The sequence below is a fragment of the Gossypium arboreum genome, chromosome 12, assembly GCF_025698485.1.
Source record: "Gossypium arboreum isolate Shixiya-1 chromosome 12, ASM2569848v2, whole genome shotgun sequence".
NCBI classification, from domain to species: Eukaryota; Viridiplantae; Streptophyta; class Magnoliopsida; order Malvales; family Malvaceae; genus Gossypium; species Gossypium arboreum.
In genome coordinates, this window is record NC_069081.1 from 79,979,943 (window position 1) to 79,993,308 (window position 13,366).

Genomic DNA, 13,366 nt, shown 5'->3' on the forward strand with positions numbered 1-13,366 from the left:
AGGGTGCTAACCCTTCCTCGTATGTAACCGACTCCCAAATCCATTTTCTTGACTTTCGTAGACCAAAATTAATGTTTTAAAACAAAACATTTTATAAAGTGATCCAATCACATCTAAAAAGATTGGTGGTGACTCCCATTTTCGTTTTTCTTATAGTCAATTCCCATTTTCGAAAACTCGATTTAAAAATGGTTTCGACAACAACTATAAGAACATGTTTTATGATCAGTATAAGATCAAAAACAAGAACAAGCTCAAAGACATGTCAAGTACATGATTATGCTTTATTCTTTCATACAAAACCAGGCCAAGTTTTTAAGTATGATTTGTAACTAGTGCATGTGAAACTAATTTACAAACTTATATGTTTTTCTGACAAGTAGGTAATTGCGAACTAGGTCTACACCTTCACGGTGAGCCTAACTCATGAAACAATTTTCAAACTAAGTTTTGTTTTAACTCCATATTTTAAGCATACTTTGATGGTTCTTGTATTTTCACTGAGTTTTAAATGAGCTCACCCACTATTGTTTTGCTTCAAAGGTAAGCAATTCGCGAAAGGCAGTGGTGAGGTGATTGATCCAAGTAAGGGTAATCAGGATGGGTACCATCGAGCATTGGAAAAAGGCGATGTGGTTATATTGCTTAGAATTAGTGATACTGTGTCCAATGACTTTGCTAATTTTGTTAGACCAAAATTTTCCTTAAGTTTTTTTTTTGTTTCCGCGAACCATGGAGTTAAATACTTGTTTGTTTAATTTTGTTGAATTCCTTCACTATGTGTAAAAAACTAAAGTTTCTTTATCCATACTTTTTTGAGTGTCGTGTTGTGTTCTTTAAATTCAGACTAAGTATGACTTAATCCTGTTATATGATCCAGAATTGATGTGAGATATCCATGCATATGACCCCTATAAGTTTGCAACCTCAATTTTGTATGCGAACCCTTATTAGCGAAAACCTTCCTTGTTAGAAAACCCAGTTAAAGTATGTGAAACCTTGAATGTATGACCTTTCTTATTATGAAGCCCATATTACATATGAACCAAGTATGCAAACCTATGTTGTTATGTGAACCTATGCTATATAAATTATGTGAACTTATGTTGTGGAGCATGCATTAATATTGAGTTCTAAGTACTTGTGTTCTTTTTTTCTAATATGGGAACCATGAAATCTTTGTTTATTACTTCATGCAAATCCTGAAGCTTTTACTGTTTGTTAACATGTGAACGCTTTCTCTTTACACTGATTTTATGTTCACGGATGTCTTATGTTTCGTACATGTTATTATGACATTACCGCTACATTGTGATAACTTAACACATTTTCACGTTGTAAATCCGTGGTGTTTGAGGTCAGGTTGGGAGTTAATGGAGAGTCACTCCGACGGCTAATGTGATATACCACATTCGAGTCAAACTAACTCAGTCGAGTTTAGGGTTTTACATTTTTTAGTATTAGGTCTAGCTAGGTTCGCTATGCTAATTATCCGACAGGTAAGTTGCCAAAGTTGATAAGGTAAGCTCACTGAGTTATGAATGAATTTGAAGTCTTATGAAAGTGTGGTTGCTTGACTGGGGTAGGACTGGGTACAACATTGCCTTAGTTCAACTATAGCTTTCGTAGGTCTATGCATTAGATTATCTCTCTACTACTCGCCATCCCAATAAGTAGTGTTGTTTTGGTGAGTTGTGATCGCAAGTACGTCTATTAAATGCGAACTATGTTTGCAAGATTGTTTGTTATGTTTGGGATACACAGTTTTGTATGTTTAATATCTTACCTAAACTACTGTCTGGTGTACATTTAGAGTTAGTGAGAATGCCTTCCGAAATATTTAATGTGAATCATGTGAATGAAACTGCCAACCTCTCTGAAGGTGAACTGACTTCGACGGCACATGAGCGACTTTATAGGGAAAATGTTTTGGAGGATGGTATGGAACCTCTAGCACAAGCTATGTTATAGGCTTTTTAGCAAGCTGCTAGTGCCAACACTGCTCCCACAAGCAGAGGATTTCCATTGGAGCATCTACGAACTCTAGGTGGTAAAAAGTTTAGTGATGTTAGAGGGTTTGATCCTACAAAGGCAGAGTATTGGCTTGAAGATGTTGAGAAAATCCTTGAGCATATGGCATGTATTGATAAAGAAAAGTTGGGATGCACTGTGTCCTTACTAACTAACGAAGCCTATCGCTGGTGGAACACTATGAAACAAGGGACTACTACGAACTGTCTAATGTCGAATTTCTTCTTGAGAACCTTTAAAAAGAAATTCATGGGCAACCAAGAGTTTTTCTGTAACAGCCAGAATTAGATCCTAGTCAGAACGATGGTTTCGGGACCACAAATTCGAGTCAAAAAAACTATTTAAAAATTATTTGCTGTGTCTATTTTGTGTGAATTTATATCTATGAAATTTTCGTACTTTAATTTTGTCGTTTGGGTGCCTAATTAAATAAAAAGGGCTTAATCGCGTAAAATGAAAATTTGGTGGTTAAACATGAAAGTATTTAATTGAACTTGTGTTTATAATTTGGAGCATTTATTATGCAATATAACCATTTTTAATATGGTGGAAAATAATAACCATTGTTTATAATGGTTTAAAATTTTAATTAAAAGGTTAAATAAGTAAAATAATAAACATGTTAATATATAATAAAACATATAATAAGTTGTCATGCATTTTTTCTTTCATAAATTCATCATCGAATATCAAAAAAAGAAGGAAAAATAAAAATCTTGGATGGTTCGGCCATGGTTGATCTTGATTAAGGTATGTAACTAGCCCGGTTTTTGATAATTTCTACGTTTTTAATATCGTTGCTTAGTAATCTTCAAGACCCAAGCTTTAATTTTTGATTTTGATGAATATTTTGAGTTGTGCAATTGTTGATAGGTTGTGATTTTTGTTGTTTGATGATGAAATATGAAAGATATGCTTTAGATTAACATATTTTGTATTGGAGTTTTTGATGATTTTGAGTAATTAAGACTAAATTGCAAAAATAATAATTTGAGGGACTAAAGTGTGAAATAAATGAAATATATAGGCTTGTATGAACACTAGGAATATTCAGCCAAACATGGGTATCTTGAAATTTTGAATGTTTTGTGTTTTGTGCAATAGGGACTAAATTGTAAAAAGTGCGAATATCAGGGGTAAAATGGTAATTTCCCATTTTTGTGTTTTTGGACTAAATTGAATGAAAATATGTTTGAATGAGCTTAATTTGAATATGTTTAGATCAAGAACCAAAGAAATCGGATTTAGATCGGGGAAAAATGAAAGTTGTTGACTAATCGTCCCGATCCATTTTACATTGTTCGAGGTAAGTTTATAGGCAAATAGACATGTTTAATTGTAGATAAATGCTAAACATATATGCTGGTATGAAAAATATGAATTTATATATGCTTATGCCGAATGTGAATAGGCTTGGTAACCATGTTCAAGCATTCGTTTCGACCGAGTTATGGTGTCCGAAAGCCCCGTATGAACCTTAAGAATAATAAGGATACATATGTCATGACATAGGATTTCAATATGTGGTGTACGAGTAAGACCATGGCATCGATATGTGACTCCCATATATGTGCGCGAGTAAGACCATGTCTGGGACAGTGGCATCGATATGTGGTTACATGTAAGACCACGTCTGGGACGTTGGCAGTGTACGATATATGTGTGATTATCCGAGTAAACTATCCAATTCCAAATGGTTCAACGAGCATCGATAAGTTGAGATCAAATGTGCAAAAGTGAGCTAAAATGGTCAGGTATGAATTGACTTATTACCTATTTGAAACTAAGTGAGTAAGTTACTTAATATTTACTGCAAAACATGCTTGAAGTAAAGTAAGAACATATGTGAATGTGAAAAAGGTATTCGGCCTTGTAAATAAATAATATGAACATTATTGAAATTATTTTTGAATATATGCAATTGGTGGTATATTCGGCCATTGATATAAATATATATATGATTGTTATATTTTGAATTACGAGTGTATGCATATAAGTGTATGTGAATTTGGTATGACAAAGATGTTTTGACTTGGTCCTTGAATGATAGTTTGTTAATGTAACTTTTTATGTAAAAGTGTCCATTCGGTTATTACTATGCTTATGCATAAGAAGCTGTATTTTGATTCATGAGTATAAGTATATGTGTTCACATAATGATATTTAGCTTTGAAATTGAAGGATATTTTGCTTATATATATGTATGTGTATTCGCCATATAATATAAATATGTATGTGATTATTATCCTTTGACCTATGAATTTAGGCATATAAAAGTATATGTACTAGTTATGATAAAGATATTTTGGCTTGGAAATTGAATGATAGTTTGTTAAAATATATATATGTTCATTCGACCATGAATAATATACAAGTGAAAGTACATATAAAATACATGAATTTGTAAGCTTAAAAGATTTAAAGTAACTATGATAGTATATTTTGGTTTAGTTTATATGATTTGATTATGTAACTAAGTTGTTTATTTGCTTATGACTTACTAAGCTATGTAAGTTTACTCTGTGTGTGTTCATGTTTACCTCAGTTTTATAGATTTTGGATTCAAGTTTCGAGCTCGGGAATCGTCAGAGAAGCTTATCACACTATCGACTGTCTTCGGTATTTTATAAGCTGAAATTTCGAACCTATGGCATGTATAGGCTAGATTGTAATTTGAAATGTTGGATTTTGGTTTTGTATAATTTAAGCCATGCGAAATGGCCTAACTTCAATGCTTTATTACAGTTTTGTTTGATTATGGCTTACGTTCATTTGGCTATTATGCTATATGTCCTGAATGAATGGTATTTGTGATATCTATTTTGTGCATTGAAGTTGGTTAGTGATTTTGGATGTGTGCATTTGGTTGATTCGGTTATAACATATGGATAGATAAAAGTTTAAGTGGATTTGGTTGTTAATTTGGTTAAGGTGTTATTCATGGTTTGGTATTAAAGGATGATAGGTTATATTCGAATATAGAAAAAGTTTATTTTGATATGTTTATTACATGGTAGATAAGATTCGTGTATGGGATATATGTTTATATTTGGTTATTGATTTATTCTTGTGAATTATAAATTGTATGATAAATTGATTTGGAAGCTAGTATAATGTACTTGTGTACTCGGTTATTTGGTGAAAATATATGAAAGGATTATGGTCAACTTGGTAATTCGATACTGTATAAATTTATATATATATATTACACAAGATGAAATGGTATGACACATTTATTAACTCAAGGTATATATGCATAAGGATAAAATGTGGTGTTTCAGTTATGAAGTAAATGATGTTTGTGTTTGAGTTATAATATGTAATGCATTAATTAGTAAAATGTATGTCAAGAATATGTGCTACATTAGAGTATGCTTATGTTATAAAATAATGATAGGTATGGCTATATGGATTTGATAATTATTTGAAAATTAATTAATATGCACTAGTAGATCTTGGTTGTCGAATATACATGAAATGAATATGTTTATGTATCATTTTCGAATGGCACATTATTTGAACATTTTGGATAATTTATTTGAGTGGTTTAATTGGTTGAGTTGATGATATATTTTGGCATATGCTAAGTGGATTATATAATTATTTATTCATGTTATGCAAATGTAGTAATAAGGCAAATGAATGTTATTATGGAATATTTCATTTATATGAAAGGAAATAATGTATGTTTGATTGTATAAAGTATGTGCATAACATTTGTTTGATAATTAAAATATTTTATATTTGAATTATTCAAATGTCATCAAAGTTAAAGTATACATATTTGATAAGTATGTGAAATGAAATGCATTTATAAAAAAAAAATTACTAGATGATTAACCTTGTAGAGAAAGTCTGTTCTAAATTGTTTTATGATCGGTAATGCCTCGTAACCCCATTCCAGCGATGGATATGAGTTAGGGGTGTTACATTATCAATATTTTGTAAGGTGAGCTATCTGTGGCTGATTACGAGGTAGAGTTTGTGTGACTGAACTAGTACGTAGTTGAGATGATTTCGCAGGAAAATGATTACTGTTAGAGGTTTCACTTTGGCTTGCATCGTGGCATACAAATCTATCTGATAACTAATGATACAATGAGCTTTGATGAGCTGGTGGATAAGGAAAAAGTTGTTAAGGAGATAAAGGCTCATCGAGATGAAACAGGAATAGGAAAGCAAGTGTTTGGATGAGTATCCAAGTGGGATTGCGACTTGTGACATGCCAGCAGGAATGTCAACTGAAGCTTTAAAACAAATCAATTGTGACAGTGGAACAATACTCAAGATGGAAAAGAATGTTTACACAAGTTTGCAAAGATGGCCACTATGCAAACACTGTGAGTGAAGACATCCTGGTGAATTTTGTAGGAAGACTGGGGAATGTTTCAGGTGTAGATCCATGGACCCCTTGATAAAAGCTTTCCTAAAAAGACAAGAGAGATCACGAGTACAGAATGCGACCTCTACCCAAGTGCGAGCTGGTGTTCATGTACGAAGTTGAGGCAAAGGAAGCGATACAGGGCAAGTTAGGCGGTAAACTTTAGCTCACACTATTGCTAACCATGATGAGTCAGGAGGCCTCGCATGAATGTATGTTGTAAGGGAACTGTAGGAACAAGGTTCGGCCAATGTTATCATAGGTACCTTTACTGTATGAATTATACCATTGTTTTCCTTGATTATTTCTAGTTACACGCACTCATATATTTTAAACGAACTAGCATGTGAGTTGGGAATTCCATTAGAAACCATAGATAAGCGCGTGGTTATCATTAGGTTGTTTGATGAGAGTATATAAGTCAATAGGGTGTATTGTAGGTGTCTGTTAGTGATCCAAGGCCAAGTTTTCTACGCGAACTTGATAGTGTTGCCATTCTATGGGTTTGACATAATCTTAGGGATGGATTGATTGGCTGACCATAAAGCTAAGATTGACTTAGAATTGAAAAAAGTCACTTTACAAAGTAGCGAAGGCAGGGAAATATGTTAGGTAAGTGATAACTCTTGAAAAGAGTTATATTTAAGGCCTATAAATGGAATTAATTGTTTGTAATTAAGTGAAAAAATTTTAATTTTTAGGATGTTTTTAGAACATTTCATAACAAAGCTTGGATTGCACTACAGTAGTTATTATTTGTTACTTTTATCACTTGGGGAGAAAATATGTGGTTTTGTGTGAACATAGGTGTAGGAAGAAGAAGAAGATGAAGAAGGAAAATAAGGAAAATGAAACATTTCCGTGGCAAATGGTAAGATTGATTGCCAACGGAATTACCATGATAATTCCGGAAAGATGACTCAGCACTCTATCAAGTCACTCCCAACCAGCTATGTACCAAAAAAACAAACCTAAAAAGAGGAATGAAAAATGTGTGCTAAGGTGGGATGGTTCTACCCAATAAAAGAAAGAGAGAGATGAAGAAAAAATGAGAGGAGAATTTGTGTAAAAGAGAGGCTGGTGACAACAATCCTCTCTCTGCACAAAGAAAAATCTTCATTAGAGAATTTTAGAGAAAGAAAGGGTAGCTGCTACTGAGAGTAGAATACAAACGTGAAGAAAAGAAAGAGACATATATCCTGGATTCACGTACGACTAGAAGATAAAAGACAAGATGAAGTATGGCGAGGAATTTTACAGTTCTACCTTCAACTTTCCTAATTTATGTGATTCAAATTTATTTAAATGTTCATGAATGATTTAAATTTGGTGTTTACTTTTCCACCCATGAACTTAATCTTTTCTAGGTTGGAGTTATTTGGTTGAATTTTCTATTATCTTTAATGTTCATGACTTTCATTTTATTTTTGCTTATTCGAAATACATGCATGCAAGCTCTAGACATAGTTGATTGTATGTTGTGTTCTTTGATGTATTTTTAATTTTGAAAAGATTAAATATATTGGATCTAGAATCATATGACGCAAGCGAATATTCGATAGAATATTTGTAACACTCTAAACATAGATGTTGGGAGTTATGCAGATAAGAACGTTCATTGCAGTTATTAGTCCAGAGTTCTATAGACACACAGTAACTTAGATTTTTAGCTTAAAATCTAGCTATCGAAAGAGGCAGGTTACAGTAGTCACTCTCTGAGCTGTTGATTAGACAATATTTTTCCATGACATTATTTTGAAATGAGCATTTGATCTGAATATTCCAGCCCTATTCATTCAGCAACAGAATTACTCTTGATTTTCTCTGTAATTTGCCACTACATTTTATTTGCCATATCAATTTTTTATTTTTAGCATTAAATTACATTAATTCATTATACCAACATCTCATTTAATTTATGAATATTTCTTATTATTTAGTATAGTTAACAGGATTAAGAGACGATACTTATCACTTTATTACTTGAATGTCATGTACACTTACACAATTGCATTAGTTATTTACACGCAACAAGTTTTTGGCACCGTTGCCAGGGATTGGTAGCATTGGTGAAAAGTTGATTTGTTATTATTCTTGTTATTTTTGTTAGAACGGTTAATTAGTATTTTATTTGATTTTGTAGTTTTTACTAGTTCTGTAACACCCCAAACTCGTGACCGACGCCGGTGTCGGACACGAGGGGTTAACGGCCAAATCCTCTCAAGATACCAACCAATTTGACATTACCAGTCAGGCTGGAAAACTGCGTCACCGTCGCCTTAAAAATCATATCTCGAGTTTCAAAACTCAGAAACTGGTTTCGTAAATTTTCCTGAATTTAGACTCATATACCCATCCATGGATTTATTTTAGAATTTTGGTTGGGCCAATTGGTACAGTTTATTAGTTAAAGTCACCCATGTTACAGGGATCTACTGCTCTGACCTTCGCGCGTTACAACTTGAATATCTCTCTGTACAGGGCTTTAATACTGGTACCGTTTGTTTCTAATGAAACTAGACTCAAAATGGAATCTGTACATATAAGGCATGACTCCTAATTCTTTCTGGATAATTTATGGTAAATTTTCAAAGTCCCGACAGGGGACCCAGAAACCGTTCTGGCCCTGTCTCACGAGAACTTTAATATTTCTCAGTATACAGCTCATATGGTCGTTCCGTTTCGTCCATATAAAATAGATTCATCAAGGTTCAGTTCCATAATTTACTCACTATTTAATTCTACTTATACTATTTTTAGTGATTTTTCAATCTCATCCCACTGCTGCTGTCCGCAACAGTTACTGCAGTAGACTATGCCAATTTCATGAATTTTCCCTTGGCCTTAATCATCCATCATACATGACACAAATTATGGCCACCTTATCAAAATTTGAGTTTCTAAGACTCGTGGCTATAGGTTCTAGCATCCCACTCGACGACCACATAGGCCATTTTCACATGGCTTAAAGTTTACAACCCACAATTCGACAAAATATAATAACCTATACATGCCAAATGTTCTTCAACAACAAAAACAATACCACAAGGTTTCAGCCGGTGTGATGACTTCAACGACGTTCCGAGCACGCAACAATACGAGTCCAAGAGACCTAAAATGGGTGACAAGAAAACACCGAGTGAGTTTACAACTCAGTAAGTCATAAGCATTCCACAACCATCCATTAACAAAATTATTACAACATGAAATAATGAACGAGGCTAAGTACTCCATCCATATCGAACTATATCATAGTTCCTTGGACCTTCGGTTCAATCTCATACCAAGTCATACATCCACATTTCATATTCTATACAATAAGATATTTGGGGCATTTTACACACCAACTCATTTTCACCACAATCATACAATTGCAATCATCACATAGATTTAAAGCTTACCAAGCTCAACCCCGAGCATGAACATATTACCTATTCGTCATGAGCTCAAGGTACTTACCCGATCCGCTGTCCACACTCAACTCGATGGAGACACACCCTCCATATAATTGTTCGATCGGAGATATTTATATATATATATAGAGTACGCACACACATTGCTTAATACTCGATTTCGCACACTTAGTGCCATGCGATTTAAGCCCGTACACATAGTGCCATGCCCTTCGAGCTCGCACACTTAGTGCCATATATTTCCAGCATGCACACTTAGTGCCATATTTTTCCAGCACGCACACTTAGTGCCAATCTAATCACCGTACACACGTATTGCCAAGACACTTAGTGCCGAAAGCAAACTTTCTACACATTTCACTATTTCTTTTACATTCAACAATTGTCATCACTCCATACACATACAATTTCATTTATATATATATAGCATCCCATTAAACACAATTGCATAGATTTTACAATCATTTAAGCAATATCAAACATATGTGCTTAATGACTTACCTCGGACGTTGTCGCATCGCCTTCAACGGCTATTCAATTACTTTTTCTTTTCCCTTGTCCAACTTCGATCCTTTGAGCTCTTGAGCTAAATCAAACAAATTTACTTCCCAATCAAACACACACATACGGCAACCATATATTGTTTTTAACACATTCGGTCACTTAGGCGACCCATTTAACTTTTAAGCATTCATTTCAAATTTTAGTTAAACAATGCCGAATGCTATTAGCTACTAATGCCACACACACATATGCATAAAATTTAATCATACATGACCCATAGCTCATTTGGTCATTCATCTCTCAAACTTACCGAAGCTTCATACCACACTTCCTTGGCCGAATACATATATAAGCACAATTTAGCATTTTCATTTACTTAATATTTCATACCTATCATGCTAGCCGAATATTGTTTAATCAAGTTCAACATCCTCATATACGGCATTAGCATCCAAACAACCTATATGAACATTTAACTAATTCAAGCTTCACCCATCCACACTTATTCATTTAACATAAAGAAAATATATCAACCTCTTCACTATCAACCATGGCCGAATGCTTCATGGGTTTAAGGTAGATTCAAGAAAGAACCTCATAATTATTAAGATGTAAGCAACTACCCTTGTTCATCTAGATTTAGTATGAACAACAACTATCACCATTATTAATCACCATAGCCGAAAACCTCACCCTCATGGCCGAATGTACCAAACATTTCCTAACTAAACTTTCACAAATTTTTAACCTCATATCGACCTCGACTTGTTCAATACAACATGAAACAATCCCTTCTCCTAACCTCTTGATACACGGCTTGATGTTCAAATCCCCATGAAAGTTTGATTTTCATGACATTACCAAAATGCATTATGACAATTAGCTCAACAAACTCAAGAAGTTAAAGCCAACATCTCAAAGCTTACCTCCAACTAGAAGAAGGGTTGCCGAATTTGCTTAATGAAAAGCTCTCCCATTTCTTTCCTTTGGTTCACGGCAAGAAGAACAAAGCATAACCAAATTCCCTTTTTTTTCTTTCTTTGGTTAGTCACGGCAATGGGGCATCCACACACCTTTTTTTTTGTCAACATTTTCTTTAATGCTAGCACATTATTTTATTGTTTCATACATCACTCACTAACCAAACATGTTGGGAGCATGTTTCCTTTGCCCATCAACACCCACCTTGGCCAGCCACTATAGTCAAATTTGGGAAATTTGACATGCAAGGACAACATTTCCTAGTATGCATCAATAGGCCACTTCAACATTTGCCTATCTCATTTCTAAGTTTTCTCACACAAATCCTTTCTAGTGAAATTCACCTTTATAACACTAAATCAAATCATCAAAAATGTCACACACAATTTAACACATATCATAGGCATCACAATAAATTTTAAATTATTTTTATGCCTCGGTTTTGTGGTCCCGAAACCACATCCCGTCTAGGGTCAATTTTGGGCTGTCACAAGTTCATAAGAAGAAGTATTCAAGAGGATACAAAATATTATTTTGATCTTGAGATTGAAAGGACATTAAGGCGAAAAAGGAAAGCATTAAGAGAAATAGAAAGGGTTACAAATGAACCAATTAGGGAAGATCAGGTACTTCAAAATGAAAGTAATTATTATATTCCTTAAATCTTAAATGACAGAGATAGACCTATTAGAGAACATGTAGTGCCTACTTTGGGTGATCTAAGTCCAGGAATTGTTACACTACATATTTAAGCTCAATATTTTGAATTAAAACCAGTAATGTTTCATATGCTGCTGATGGTAGGGTAGATTAGTGGTTTACCAATTGAAGATCCTAGATTGTACTTGAGACTTTTTCTTGAAGTTTGTGACTTATTCAACCAGCAAGGTGTTCCTGAAAATGCCTTTAGATTAAAATTGTTTCATTATTCATTGCGAGATCGTGCCAGATCATGGTTGAATGCATTACCATCAGGTATGGTGGCATCTTGGAATAAATTGTGTCAGAGATTTCTATTTAGGTACAATCCTCCCAACATGAATGCGAAGCTAAGTTATGACATTACATCATTTAGGCAATCTGAAGATGAGACTTTATATGAAGCATGAGAGTGTTTCAAGGAATTAATTAGAAAATGCCTGATATATAGTTTTAGCATTGGACACAAATGGAAATGTTCTACAATGGATTAAATGCTCATACGCGAATGATGGTGGATGCATCTGCTAATGGGACATTGCTTGACAAATCCTATAATGAAACATACAAAATTCTGGAAACAATAGCAAATAATGATTATCAGTATCGCACTACTAGAGTTGGTACTGGTAGAAGAGTCGCTGGAACAATGGAACTTGATGCGTTTATATCGTTAACAGCTCAGGTATCATCCTTATCAAATATGATTAAAACTCTGAAAAGACCCTCTACAATGCAAGAGATGAAAGTTACAGAACTAGCATGCATAAACTCTGGAGAAGGTCATGTTTTTTATGAATGTCCATCCAATCTAGCCTCTGAGTATTACATGGGAAATTTTAATCGTAGCATCAACAATCCCAACTCCAACACCTACACTTCAGGGTGGAAGTAACATCCAAATTTCAGCTAGAGTAACCAGGGGATAGGAAATGCTAGCAGTGTGAATAGACAGAATGTGGCTGGCGTATCATCTGGATACAGTCAACCAATGCCGCGACAAAATGCTCAACAAATTTCATCATCTTCAACATCAAATATGGAAGCTCTATTAAAGGATTATATGGATAAGAATGATGGGATTACTCGAGCTAGATAGCTTCTTTAAGAGCTCTAGAGAATCAAGTGGGACAAATTGCCACTACATTAAGTTCCAGACAACAAAGAGTATTGCCGAGTGACACTGAGAGTTCTTGATCTAAAGGAAGGAACACTGCAAAGCCATTATACTTCAAAGTTGTACTCAACTACTAAGAGTTTTGAATGACACAATTATTGAAGAAGGAATTTCAACTTTTGCAAATGAAATGAATTCAAAATCAGTAGGGGAGCAAGGTACAAAGGAAAAGAGCAACTA

General features: G+C 34.1%; 1 non-coding gene across 1 annotated transcript; it reads right to left on the minus strand.

Moving 5' to 3' along the window:
* Positions 1-12,356: 12,356 nt before the first annotated feature.
* Positions 12,357-12,463, minus strand: LOC128285979 (small nucleolar RNA R71). Its single transcript, XR_008276526.1, has one exon. It is a non-coding gene; the product is annotated as a small nucleolar RNA R71 (small nucleolar RNA).
* Between the last annotated feature and the right edge of the window lie 903 nt (positions 12,464-13,366).